The 12,035-nt window shown below is 45.8% G+C and overlaps 1 protein-coding gene across 1 annotated transcript in view; it reads right to left on the bottom strand.

Annotated features, from left to right (window-relative positions):
• LOC139263260 (neuronal PAS domain-containing protein 3) overlaps positions 1-12,035 on the bottom strand; it is a 1,415,846-nt gene that overhangs the window by 16,287 nt on the left and 1,387,524 nt on the right. The window lies entirely within an intron of this gene.

The following is a 12,035-nucleotide window of genomic DNA, read 5'->3' as shown; positions in this document are numbered from 1 at the left end:
CTCGACACCATCCAGGACAACGCAGCCCACGTGATCGGCACCTCATTCATGAGCCGAAACTTCCATCCCCTCCATCACTGGCACACTGTGGCTGCAGTGTGTACGATCTGCAGGATACACTGTGGCAAATCACCATGGTTTCTGTCTCAGTACCTCCCAAACCCATGACCCCCACCACCTAGAAGGACATGGGCAAGTTCCCCTCCAAGTCACACACCATCCTGACTTGGACATATATTGCTGTTCCTTCATCGTCGCTGAGTCACATTCCTGGAACTCCCTAGTGAACAGCATCGTGGGAGCACCTTCACAAAACGGATTGCAGAAGTTCAACAAGGCGGCCCACCACCAGTTCTTTCACAGGCAACAAGGGATGGGCAATAAATGTTGGTCTTGCCAGCAATGCCCATCTCAAAACTGAGTAAAGAAAAACCTCTAAGTACAGCTATTCATTCCTCCGTGGCACTTTAATAAAAGTGCACTGAATTTACTTATTCACCCAATAGCACTAAACTCCACTTTGCATAATAAAATTTCTTATGTCTGTCATGGACATATGGGGCAGATTTTCTTATTCCTACACCTGGGGCGATTGGATTGCCTGGGCATGGCAAATACAGAAAAATCTGTCAGGGAGGTGTGCACACCCTTAAAAAAGCCCACCTGATTATCCACCCATTAATTTAAATGTATGGAAGCTGGGTGCTATGCCCAGGCAATCCAGATGCAGGAATAGGAAAATCTGCCCAGTCTTTCGTTCACATCAAGACTATCAGGATGTCTAGTCTGTTGTCTACATTGAGCCACTGATCAATTTGCTTCTGTTTAATCTCCGCATTTTTCCTTCTTTCTAATTATATTTTTTTTTTTCTTCTTCCATAATATGTTCAATATTCGCCAATCATATTATGCAAAACCTTCCTTCCCAATTGCAATGCTGTTGCACATTCTAGCAAAAATAATTTTCTGCAATCATATTCTAGCAAAAGAAATTCTGCAAGATACGGCTACCAGTTCCTCACCAACCCTTTTGAGGATCAGTGGATGAGGGAGGGAAAGGCATGTCGGATTCAGGGGTGGGAGTGGGGAGAGGAAGAGAAAGAGATCATATTAGGGAATGGGCTAACGAGAGAAAGACGGTGAGAAGAATGTTGGACAGATACTTTGCTGTGAATAGTGGAGAACCTGTTGAAGGTGTGGAGAAAGACTGCTGAGGAGGAGGAGAGAGAGATCATCATCATCATCATAGGCAGTCCCTTAGAAGACTTGCTTCCACTCTTAGAGTGAGTCCTTAGGTGGCTGAACAGTCCAATACGAGAGCCACAGTCCCTGCCACAGGTAGGATAGACAGTCATTGAGAGTAAGGGAGAGTGGGACAGGTTTGCTGCATGTTCTTTCTGCTGCCTGCGCTTGTCTTCTGTATGCAATCGGCAATGAGCCTCAAGGCGCTCAGTGCCTTCCCGATGCACTTCCTCCACTTAGGGCGGTCTTTGGCCAGGGGCTCCCAGGTGTCGGTGGGGATGTTGAATTTTATCAGGGAGGTTTTGAGGGTGTCCTTGTAATGTTTCCTCTGTCCACCTTTGGCTCGTTTGCCATGAAGGAGTTCCGAGTAGAGCGCTTGTTTTGGGAATCCCGTGTCTGGCATGCGGACAATGTGAGCTGCCCAGCGGAGCTGATCAAGTGTGGTCAGTGCTTCAATGCTGGGGATGTTGGCCTGGATGAAGACACTGATGTTGGTGCGTCTGTCCTCCCAGGGGATTTGTAGGATCTTGCGGAGGCATCGTTGGTGGTATTCTCCAGCGACTTGAGGTGTCTACTGTACATGGTCCATGTCTCTGAACCATACCGGAGGGCGGGTATTACTACAGCCCTGTAGACCACGACCTTGGTGGCAGATTTGAGGGCCTTGTCTTCGAACACTCTTTTCCTCAGGCGGCCGAAGGCTGCGCTGGCTCACTGGAGGCGGTGTTGAATCTCCTCATCAATGTCTGCTTTTGTTGATAAAAGGTTCCCAAGGTATGGGAAATGGTCCACGTTGTCCAGGGCCGCGCCGTGGATCTTGATGACTGGGGGGCAGTGCTGTGTGGCGAGGACAGGCTGGTGGAGGACCTTTGTCTTACAGATGTTTAGCGTAAGGCCCGTGCTTTCGTACGTCTCAGTAAATACGTCGACTATGTCCTGGAGTTCAGCCTCTGAATGTGCACAGATGCAGGCGTCGTCCGCGTACTGTAGCTCGACGACAGAGGTTGGGTTGGTCTTGGACCTGACCTGGAGACGGCGAAGGTTGAGAAAGATCATATTGGGCCAGTGGGGGGTGAGGGAAACCCTTTGTGGGAAAGCAGCATTTTTCACACTTTCAGAAGCAGAAGGGCTGGTTGTTGTTGGGGTTATCAGATTTTTAAATAGTGTATCTGCCAAGTCACCATAAGAAATGCCATCAGTCAAAATATTTTTTTGCGATAGTCTTACTAATGACCCTCACAGTGATAATAAAATTTAGAACATTTAGAAGGAACAAAGAAGTGTTTGACAAATCTTTTAAAAGTTTTTTTAGGAAGACATAATGCAGCAATGTCCATCACATCAAAATGCATATCTTTTCACTTCTGCTTGATGTCATTGTGATGGAAATAACACATGGCTTTTTTCTTCCATAAAACAAGATGAGTAAAATATAACTTTAAAAGCACCATTTAACCAATAATGTGAGTGTCTCCTAGGTATTCAGATTCTGCTCATTTAAAGCTGTACACACCATTTGAAGCAACGATGCTCCAAAGTAAGTTCGCAATCAGCTAATGTACTCGGTTTCAGGAGTAATATATGAAAATTCCATTATAATCATTTTCAAATAAACCAAAAAAAAATCTGTCTTCTTATCCATGTGGGAATGCTGAATGTCAGAACAAAATCAACCCATCGCTGCAGATTTATGTTTTTCTTCCTGCTAGAACCCGTTTTGAATTTTACCCAAGACAATTTGTTTCGTGCTCCCTTTACTATCCTCTCACAAATTACACCAAAGCCATTTTAAACACTGTAATCCAGGAGGGTTTCTCTGTTGCAGCTCATGGTCACCTCAAGGTTAAAATCTAGTTGTGATGTATTCCCCAAATTGTTATTAATATAGTACAATAGTGACTGCATTTCAAAGTAATTCATTGGCTCTGAAATGCATTGGTAGGGCTTGAGGTCATGAAAGATGATATATAAATGCAAGGTCTTTTTTTCTCTCTTTCTAAATTAACTCAAATCCTAAATATCTTCAATTAAAAAATATTTGTTGTATCACTCCTGCTAGTTTTATAATATCGGCGGCAGTTTGTCCGTTTAAATGAATGGAAACGTGAAGCTCACAGCAACAAATGGCAGCTGTTTAGGAGAGTGCTATGCCTGAACTCTTTGCAATTACATCTTCAGGTTGCATGTTAGGGTCTAATTCCATTAATTAGTTCTGAAGATCACTTCACCTAGTATTCAACAATCTTTTGGCAAATTTTCTCTCCTCTTCTGAATGCAACCATTTATGCAGTCACTTTGTCTAAGGCTGTCAGTCCTCCAGAGCCTCAGTATAAGGGTCATTCCTGAAGTATGAGCCTAGACAGTGGTATCAGCGGGGTATTCAACAGTGTGAGGCATCACCGACATGTCAGACCCTGTCCTAACCTTCTGTCTAATTATGCACCTCACAGCAGGAGGCACTGGATAGCAATTAGAAGTGAAAAGATTGATTGATTGCTCCCCTCCTTTGCACAGGGGCACCGAGTTAGTATCCCCACCTTTGCCCTAGCTAAGATTAGCAAACTCCCTGGTTTGTAGGGCTTAGGGCTACATCTCATGGTGCATCTGCCCACTGAGCCATGATGGGCGCCCTCACAATTGAAAAATAAAGTATCTATTTTTTTTCCTGCCTTTTCTGAACTTTGGTGCTATTCTTAACTGGCAGGTCTTAGCTCAAATAAATCTATCCAGATAACTGTACTATTAAAAGCGCACTTTGACAAGGCACCTTCCCTGGATAGTTTTCCCAGCTGTCAATAGAAAAATTAAGGAAGACCAACAAACCTGACTGGGATTCAGACTTAGGTTGCTTAGTTCAGAGAGAAAACTCAGATCTCCTGATTAAGGGATGAGACTGAGGTTTGACTTTGGATGTCCAAACTAAAGGCGGGAACTAGATGTACACTTGGACCTGCTTGTTAAGATAAGGTCCAAGGTTCCTATTTCTTATGTTCTTATGCTAATATGTGTCAGGTATGGAGTTGCTACTTCACTCTTTGTTTTTCTTTGATTCATGGAGAATTTACTGATCAGAACATCTTACTGCTTTTATCATTTGTAATGTATTGTAAATACTCCCCCATCCTTGTGTCATGCCCCGTACCCTAATCAACAGTGTGGCTAGTGAGAGGCTCCCAGGTGCCTGCCTATGTTGCTCAATAAGCAATCACTTAGAGCTAAGTAAAAGCAGCTCTAAATAAAATTATCCACTGATTTTTCTCTTCTCTTTCTGGGAAGTATCTGATTTTCACTTGGTATCTCTTAATCATCTGGGCATAATCAAGAACTTAATGCTTGGCAGTCATGTACCCATCTCACCACTCTTGGATTCAATATGGCAAAACAGTAAATTACTACACACAAAGTCAGCACATCATTTTCATTTTAACTGAAATAATTTAACAGGTCATATCAATTTTAGCAGCTCAGTCTCCTCTATGATTTGTATTTGTATGATTTGCAAACTAATAAAGGATAATGAAAAGAAATGAAGATGCCTCAATTTATTCACAAAAGCCCAAATAAAATAAAAACAGGATTTTTTTTCATTATACGCGCATCATGGTGGAGATGGTATTAAAATTATATTTATAATACATCATACTTTTTAAGGGTCTTTGAGTTTATTTCTAGCTTTATATTGTTTATATTTTCCTCTTCAGTTGTGTGATATACCCAGTTATGGTTCTACTTCCTCCTTCGAGTTGTGCACTTCTTGTTGCCATCAGTACTGCTCTGTGATTGGTTAACAAGGGGCACATTTTTTGTGATGCCTAGCAGGTCTGCCTAATCAGATTCTTTCACTGTCACAGAGAGCTGTAGTTATTGACCTGGATAAAACCTGGCTAAAACTGTTGGGCCTCCAGCTCTTCACTGCAAGAGCAACGGGGCAGATTCATAATTTCCTTTCTCATGAGAGGGCAGTAACAATAAATAGCAAGAGAAGATGTATATACAAATTTGATCATAGGGTGCTGCATGTCGGGAATGGTAGCTTGGTGGTTAAGTTACGGGACTAGTAATCCAGAGATGCGAGTTCAAATCCCACCATTCAGTAAATTAAATAAATCTGGAATAAAATGCTAGTGTCAGTAATGGTGACCATGAAACTACCATATTGTTGTAAAAATTCATCTGGTTCACCAATGCCCGATAGGGAAGGAAATCAGCCATCCTCACATGGTCTGGCCTATATGTGGTTGACCCTTAATTGCCCTCTGAAATGGCCTAGCAAGCCACTCATGTGTAACAAACCACTACAAGAACCAATAAGAAGAATAAAACTGGACGGCCCACCCGACATCGACCTCAGCACTGGCTACGTAACAATGGCACACCCAGCCCAGTCGACCCTGCAAAGTCCTCCTCACCAACATCCAGGGAATTGTGTCATAATTGGGAGAGCTGTCCCACAGACTAGTCAAGCAACAGCCTAACAGAATCATACCTTTCAGCCAATGGCCCAAACTCCTCCATCACCGTCCCTGGGGATGCCCTGTCCCACTGGCAGGACAGACCCACCTGAGGTGTCGGCACACTGGTATACAGTCGGGAGGGAGTGGCCCTGGGAGTCCTCAATATTGACTCCGGATCCCATGAAGGCGCATGGGCAAGGAAACCTCCTGCTGATTACAACAGACCACCCTCCCTCAGCTGATGAATCAGTACTCCTCCATGTTGAACACCACTTGGAAGAAGCACTGAAAGTAGCAAGGGCACAGAATGTACTCTGGGTGGTGGACTTCAATGTCCATCACCAAGAGTGGCTCGGTAGCATCATTACAGACTGAGCTGGCCGAGTCCTGAAAGACACAGCTGCCAGACTGGACCTGCAGCAGGTGGTGAGAGAACCAACACAAGGGAAAAACCTACTTGACCTCATCCTCACCAATCTACATGTCGCAGATGCATCTGTCCATGACAGCATTGGTAGTAGTGATCACCGCACAGTCATTGCGGAGACAAAGTCCCGATTTCAAACTAAAGATAAGCTCCATCGAATTGTGTGGCACTACCACCGTGCTAAATGGGATAGATTCAGAACAGATCTTGCAGCTCAAAACTCGGCATCCATGAGGCGCTGTGGGCCATCAGCAGTAGCAGAATTGTATTCCACCATAATCTGTAGCCTCACGGCCTGGCATATCCCTCACTCTACCATTACCATCAAGCCAGGGGACCAATCCTGATTCGATGAAGAGTGTAGAAGAGCATGCCAGGAGTAGCAGCAGGTGCATCTAAGAATGAGGTACCAACCTGGGGAAGCTGCAACATAGGACTAAATGCATGCTAAACAGCAGAAGCAGCATGCTATAAACAGAGTTAAGCAAACCCACAATCAAGGGATCAGATCAAAGCTCTGCAGTCTTGCCACATCCAGTCGTGAATGCTGGTGGACAATTAAACAACTAACGGGAGGAGGAGGCTCCATGAATATCCCCATTCTCAATGATGGCGGAGCCCAGCACGCAAGTGAAAAGACAAGGCTGAAGCATTTGCAACCATCTTCAGCAAGAAGTGCAGAATGGATGATCCATATTGTCCTCCTCCTGAGGTCCCCACCATCACAGAAGCCAGTCTTCAGCCAATTCGATTCACACCACGTGATATCAAGAAACGGCTCAGTGCACTGGATACAGCAAAGGCGATGGGCCCGACAACATCTCAGCTGTCGTGCTGAAGACTTGTGCTCCAGAACTAGCTGCACCTCTAGCCAAGCTGTTCCAGTACAGCTGCAACACTGGCATCTACCCGACAATATGGAAAACTGTCCAGGGATGTCCTGTCCACAAAAAGAAGGATAAAGTATCGCCCCATCAGTCTATTCTCAATCATCAGCAAAGTGATGGAAGGTGTTGTTGACTATTAAGTGGCACTTACTCACCAATAACCTGTTCACTAATGCTCAGTTTGGATTCCGCCAGGACCACTTGGCCCCAGACCTCATTATATCCTTGGTCCAAACATCGACAAAAGAGCTGAATTCCAGAGGTGAGGTGAAAGTAATTGCCCTTGACATCAAGGCAGCATTTGGCCGAGTATGGCATCAAGGAGCCCCAGTAAAACTGAAGTCAATGCAAATCAGGGGGAAAACTCTTCACTGGCTGGAGTCACACCAAGCACAAAGGAAGATGGTTATGCGAGTTGGAGGTCAATCATCACAGCCCCAGGACATCGCTGCAGGAGTACCTCAGGGCAGTGTCCTAGGCCCAACCATCTTCAGCTGCTTCATCAATGACCTTCCCTCCATCATAAGGTCAGAAGTGCGGATGTTCAGTGATGATTTCACCTTGTTCAGTTCCATTCGCAACTCCTCAGAAAATGAAGCAGTCCATGTCCGCTTGCAGCAAGACCTGGATGACATTCAGGCTTGGGCTGGTAAGTGGCAAGTAACATTTGCGCCACTTAAGTGCCAGGCAATGGCCATCTCTGACAAATAAGAGTCTAACCACCTCCCCTTGATATTCAACAGCATTACCTTCATTGAATCCCCCACTATCAACATCCTGGGGGTCACCATTGACCAGAAACTTAACTGGACCAGCCACATAAATACTGTGGCAACAAGAGCGGGTCAGAGGCTGGGTATTCTGCGGCGAGTGTCTCACCTCCTGACTCCCCAAAGCCTTTCCACCATCTACAAGGCACATGTCAGGAGTGTGATGGAATATTCTCCACTTGCCTGGATGAGTGCAGCTCAGACTACACTCAAGAAGCTCAACACCATCCAGGACAAAGCTTGATTGGCACCCTATCTACCACCTTCAACATTCACCCCCACCATGATCGGCGCACTGTGGTTGCAGTATATACCATCTATAAGATACACTGCAGCAACTCGCCACGGTTTCTTCGGCAGCACCTCCCAAACCCACAACCTCTACCACCTAGAAGGACAAGGGCAGCAGGCGCATAGGAACACCATCACCTGCAAGTTCCCCTCCAAGTCACACACCATCGCAAGCGCCCCTGGGAGCACGTGACTGACCCAATCAATCAAAGAAGGTGATCCCATACAGAATCTCCATAAACATGAATGGGGATCACATAAAAAATACATTTAACATAACAATTAAATCAAAAAAATTACGTATTGAAAATTAATTAAAATACAATATAATTAAACATTTAAAACAAAAATTACATTTTTGAAAAATAAATGTAAATGTTTTAAAGGGGCTAAAAATAACCATACCTTATTGTATGTGTTTTAATGTTTAAATGATTGAAATTTGTTTTTTAATGTTTTAAAAAAGCTCTTACCCTTGTAAAAGCAGGCCTTACGGCTGCTTTTACCAGGCATATGAATTTCACAGGCATTCATTTGGCGGAAGTGAGGCCCTTTTCTCGGCGATGTGGATGATCTGTCAAGAGAATTCTTGATAGATCGCAAGTTTTGGGTTTTAACGCAGCGCGTGCCTAAACCCGGAAACTTACAGCCCTTTGTTTTCTGAATTTGCCCGATTCATGACTATGTTGTATGTTTACCATAACAGCATTATGGGAGTGATTTGATGGTACAGGTCAGCGTCCCGAATCCGGAACCCTTGGGACCGAGATCGTTCCGGATTTTGCCTTTTTCCAGACTTTGGAACGTCTTTCTGACGTCACGAATCTGGAAACATCCGAGCCCAGGTTCGGGTATTTTCGGATTTCGGAACATCAGAAAGGAGGAGGGTGCCTATCGAGCTGCTGTTCGGGCCGTCCGGGGCCTGCCGAGGAGGTCGTCGTGGGGCTGGCCCCACCAAGGATGTTGTCGGACAGGCTGCCGGGGCCCGTCGAGGAGGTGTTTGCGTTGGGCGGGACCCCGCTGAGGAGGTCATTGTCGCGCTGGCCTCGCCAAGGATGTTGTCGGACGGGGCATCGCCAAGGATGTCGTCGTCGGGCGGGGCCCCACCGAGGAGGTATTCGCACAGGTCGGCCCCGCTGAGGAGGTGTTCATGTGGGCCGGCGAGGAGGCCCCGAGGTAAGGGCGGTGAGTCAAGCGGCGGCGAGGCGAGACCCCGAGGTTGGCATTGGCGAGGCCCTGAGATCGGGCAGGGTCATCCGATCCGGATTCCGGAACACTTTACGGATTCCGGACGACCATGCCATGAATCGTCCTGGAGTCCGGATTCCAGAACATTCCGGATTCCGGAACTCCAGATTTTGGACGCTGCACCTGTAGTAAAACACTCTGCCAAATGGTATGTGAAACAGTAATTATCCTGGGTTATAACAGATTTTGTAGGATATATAGAAGTCCAGAAGTTGCCTCTGCTTTTGCAGTTTTTCACATGTTGCTACTGTTTTAGGACAGAGCTATCAGTACTTGAGAGGTCGCAATAAATTAACTGATCCCACAAAGTCTTGTGTCACACAATTATGTGGAGCTGGATTTTGCCTGCGCTCAGAGGGCGGTTTGGAGGAGGGTCCGCTGTCAAAATCTCATAGATTGACAGCAGGGCGGGATACCGCTCTAAACCCACTTTCTTGTAAGTTTCCTAAGTGCGAGCTCTGGGTGCAACCCTACACCTCTGTGCAGTGCTTGTCAAATGGAAGAGACTCCCTAGGAGATCAGCACAGCCTGGTTGCACATTGCAGAAGAGGGCACAAGCAGGGATGTGGTCAGGAGGACCTGGCTGCAGTGGCGCCAATCTTTCAATGATCTCAGTAGATCATAAAACGCTAGTACAAAGCCGCACTCAACCTCATCCTGCTGTGCCTCCTATCACAACCCATCACTCTGCCTTCCCTACCCTACCACTGCACATCCTTACTCACATCAACTTACCTTGCAGCTCCAGCAATTTGGCAGGTGGAGTATAATGTTGGAAAGTGTGAGGTCATGCACTTTGGCAGAAAAAAAATCAAAGAGCAAGTTATTATTTCAATGGAGAAAGATTGAAAAAATGCCACAGTACAGTGGGACCTGGGGGTACTTGTGCAAAAGGATAGTATGCAGGTATAGCAAGTGATCAGGAAGGCCAATGGTATCTTGGCATTTACTGCAAAGGGAATGGAGTATAAAAGCAGGGAAGTCTTGCTACAACTATATAAGATATTGGTGAGGCCACACCTGGAATACTGCGTGCAGTTTTAGTTTCCATATTTACAAAAGTATATACTTGCTTTGGAGGCAGTTCAGAGAAGGTTCACTAGGTTGATTCCGGGGATGAGGGGGTTGACTTATGAGGAAAGGCTGAGTAGGTTGGGCCTCTACTCATTGGAATTCAGAAGAATGAGAGGTGATCTTATTGAAACGTATAAGATTATGAGAGGGTTTGACAAGGTGGATGCAGAGAGGATGTTTCCACTGATGGGAGAGACTCGAACTAGAGGGCATGATCTTAGAATAAGAGACCGCCCATTTAAAAACAGAGATGAGGAGAAATTTCTTCTCTCAGAGGTTGTAAATCTGTGAAATTCGCTGCCTCAGAGAGCTGTGGAAGCTGGGACATTGAATAAATTTAAGACAGAAATAGAGTGTTTCTTAAACGATAAGGGGATAAGGGGTTATGGGGAGTGGGCGGGGAAGTGGAGCTGAGTCCATGATCAGATCAGCCATGATCTTATTGAATGGCAGAACAGGCTCGAGGGGCCGTATGGCCTACTCCTGTTCCTATTTCTTATGTTCTTATTCCTCTCTATCTACATTATCACATCCTCATCTCACTAGCCACCCCTCACACTCACCCTCATCCTAGTGCAATTATACCAACTAACAACACACAAGGGTAGGCACTTGGGTGTTTTATGCAATGTTCATGTAAAGTTTCTATTAATGTGCTGTCAAACATTGAAACCTTTATTTTCAACACTTTGTGTCCTTGGACAGAATTGGGTGCACTTTTGGAAGTGGCTTAGTGAGTTGGAGTGAATGGTGAGACATAACGGTACCCCCCACAATGGTGATGAGTGTGAAAGGAATGGCTTGGGCATTGTAGGGATTCTTGGTGTGGGATGGTACCAACCTGGCACATCATGGGTGTACAATGTCAATTGAAGTAAATCTGGCCATGGTGAGGCCATCCCTGGCCTCCCGTGAAGCAATGTGCTCGGATGTTGATGCCTTGTGTTCTGTGCAACATCAGTTGATTGTGGAGAAGGTTAGTGCTGTTGATGCTGCTGGTGTGCTTGGTGCTGCTGGTGTGCCTGGTACTGCTGGTGCTGGGGCTGATCATGGTGGGATTCTGAGGGCCAAGGTGAGAGTGTTTCAAGAGCACCCATGCTGATGGAATAGAAGGCAGATGAAGTAGAGACGGCAGAAGCGATCTGTCAATGATGGGAGAGGTAATGAGGTCAGACTGGATGCAGACTTGTGTAAAGACTTGCAGCATCCTGAATCTGTAGTGAAAATACAGTTTAGGGAAGCTAGCGGTTAAGGGAACATTTCTCAATCAGCTGGGAGTTTTGGCTTGACATTTGAAGCTATCTACTCATCAGCTAATTCAAGGCCAGTGATCTCCCACCTCCGCTTCACAGACAAGTTCTAGACACAGTGGGAAACTGGTGGACGACCTGTCAAATCTAAAAAGCTGGGAAAAAAAGTGATAAGTGGCTAAGCCACTAATGGTTTTAATTGCCTCTCCCGTCGCTGCGTGTCAGGTCTGCTCAGTGCTGACAGTCCCGATATTTCGTAAAGACACGTGGTGGCAGATTGACAATGGAGTCGTGATCCACTGTAGAAAAAAACACTTTCCCACCCGACCCGCCATCGATCGCGCCCACTGATTCCCCGCAAAATCCAGCCCAGTTTATGGGAGACATTTGCT

The sequence above is a fragment of the Pristiophorus japonicus genome, chromosome 4 (assembly GCF_044704955.1).
Source record: "Pristiophorus japonicus isolate sPriJap1 chromosome 4, sPriJap1.hap1, whole genome shotgun sequence".
Classification (NCBI taxonomy): domain Eukaryota; kingdom Metazoa; phylum Chordata; class Chondrichthyes; family Pristiophoridae; genus Pristiophorus; species Pristiophorus japonicus.
The sequence above is the reverse complement of the archived record's forward strand: the minus strand, read 5'-3'. Positions and strand labels throughout refer to the sequence as shown.